Source organism: Crocuta crocuta, unplaced genomic scaffold (genome assembly GCF_008692635.1).
Source record: "Crocuta crocuta isolate KB4526 unplaced genomic scaffold, BGI_CrCroc_1.0 scaffold2053, whole genome shotgun sequence".
In the NCBI taxonomy this organism is placed as follows: domain Eukaryota; kingdom Metazoa; phylum Chordata; class Mammalia; order Carnivora; family Hyaenidae; genus Crocuta; species Crocuta crocuta.
The window spans coordinates 11,731-14,200 of record NW_027531054.1 but is presented as its reverse complement, the minus strand read 5'-3'; the positions used below and the strand labels follow the sequence as shown (position 1 = coordinate 14,200).

Sequence of the window (2,470 nt, the reverse complement as noted above, 5' to 3'; positions counted from 1 at the left end):
GCTCTTACCCTAAAGACTGGCATCTTTCTCAATAAGACTAATAATCATGAACTCAGGCCTTTCTCAGAACAACTGAAGTGTGGCCAGGTGGTATTGTGTAATTAACTGGAAGTCAATTAATATATGCAACAATTTACCATCACTTTCATTTTCATCATGGAGACCACTACTACCAATTCTGACACTCACAATGATAGGAATCAATTTTCTTATGAATCAGTTTTTCAGTTAGGTTCTTTGTAAGAAATTTAGAACACCAATTTGTGAGGATAAACTTCATTTGTAAGAGAAAGCACAGAGCAGAGGTAGCCCTGAAGATGAGGAACAGCTTTGATTTTTGGCAGAATTTTCAAGTTCACAGCTTTCTGATCAACCTTGTGCTGCTCTATTATCTATTTCTCTTTTTTTAATGTTTATTTATTTTTTGAGAGACAGAGAGTGAGTGGGGGAGGAGCAGAGAGAGAGGGAGAATCTGAAGCAGGCTCCAGGCTCTGAGCTGTCAGCACAGAGCCCGATGTAGAGCTCGAACCCACAAACAGTGAGATCATGACCTAAGCTGAAGTCGGACACTTAACTGACTGAGCCACCCAGGTGCCCTAATTTGTCTTTCTCTGTGTTGAAGATCTCACCTTCCTGGTGTCTGTGTTCCCACAGCTTCTTTATCCTGAAGTAAGCAACAGTGAGATGTTTTGAGATTTTCACACTAATAATAGCAATTTTGGCAGAGGTGGCTATGACACATTTCTGGTGTGTTCTATGCAGAGGAACTCAGTTGAGGGCCAGAGAGACAGTCACAAGTGGCAAGCCACTGCTCAGTTGCTTGGGAAAACCACCCTCTTGCCTCTGTGGTGCCCAGTGAGGATGATCAAAATGGTCCCAGGAGTGAGGCTAGCTCGCAGTTTTCTCACACGCTGACTGAAAGATTTTTTGCCATGGCTCAACAGCTTTTGAGGCACATCTTCAGTAGGATAATACCTAGACATTTTGCAAAGTTTAACCACTTTGGTACCACCATTTTGTGACAGTAGCAAAAATTTTCTCTTTCTTCCTTTCAAACCTGGATTTAGGTGCTGNNNNTTTGGTGCTGAACACTTTTCTCTTGTACATGGCCTTTCTGGAATACATAGGTGATGGGGAGTATCTGCCAATTCCTCTGACTAGGACAGGGCTTCTGTTACAGCGGGATTTTCCCTTCTTTGACATTTTAGCTTTGAGGTTACTCTTATTAACCTTGCCACCAGCATCAGCCTTCTTGGGTTCAGGTTTCTTCTCCTTAGTATCCGATGTCTCAACTTTTTCACCCACCATCTTGCAAGATGGGAAAGAGGACTCTGTAGGAATTAATATTAAACTTGCACAGCTTAGCCTGCTCAAAGGATGAGGAAAATAAAATAAAATAAAAATAATAAGAACTCAGAAAAGGCTCAACTTATGTTGTTATAGTCATGTTTATTTATATAACAATAATCATTTTCAGAATAGCAGTGACTAGAGTTTGTCCCTTGTGTGAGTTGTTAGCCCGAGAAATCTAGGCTTGTAATTATTAAGGAGTAAACAGGCATGGAATTTAGACAGAAGGCATGTTCAATCAATAAATATCTGTTTGGAGAGTAAAGGCTTACACTTTATTTATGTATTTATTTATTTGTTTGTTTGTTTGTTTATTCTCAAGTTAGTTAACATGCAATGTAGTCTTGGCTTCAGGAGTAGAACCCAGTGGCTCAACTCTTACATACAACACCCAGTACTCATCCCAAAAAGTGCCCTCCTTAATGCCCATCATCCATTTAACTCACCCCCATCAACCTTCAGTTTGCTCTCTGTATTTAAGAGTCTGTTAAGGTTTGCCTCCCTCTCTGTTTTTATCTTATTTTTCCTTCCCTTCCCCTGTCCATCTGTTAAGTTTCTCAAATTGCACATGAGTGAAATCATATGATATCTGTCTTTCTCTGACTGATTTGCTTCACTTAGCATAATACACTCTAGTTCCATCCATGTTGTTGCAAATGGCAAAGATTTCATTCTTTTTGATCACTGAGTAGTATTCCGTTGTATGTGTACACCACATCTTTATCCATTCATCAGTTATTAGATTACATTACACTCTGAGTCAAACCAGAAAGAACCTTACTCATCCAAAAGATTTTTAAATGGCATGGATGAGGGGCACCTGAGTGGCTCAGTTGGTTAAATGTACAACTTTGGCTCAGATCATGGTCTCACAGTTCATGGGTTCGAGTCCCATGTCGGGCTGTGTGCTGACATCTCAGAGCCTGCTTCAGATTCTGTGTCTCCCTCTCTCTCTCTGCCCCTACCCCACTCATGCTCTCTCTCTGTCTCAAAAATAAATCAGTAAAAAATAAAATAAAATAAAAATAAATGGTACGGATTAGGTTCCTTCAGTATAAATGCACCTCAACAATTCTAATGGCAGGATATCTTTACAAGGTAGTTACTTTTTTTTTTAATT

The 2,470-nt window shown here is 39.8% G+C and overlaps 1 pseudogene; it reads right to left on the bottom strand.

Moving 5' to 3' along the window:
- Nucleotides 1-248: 248 nt before the first annotated feature.
- Nucleotides 249-1,308, bottom strand: LOC144237349 (large ribosomal subunit protein eL6-like; annotated as a pseudogene).
- Between the last annotated feature and the right edge of the window lie 1,162 nt (nt 1,309-2,470).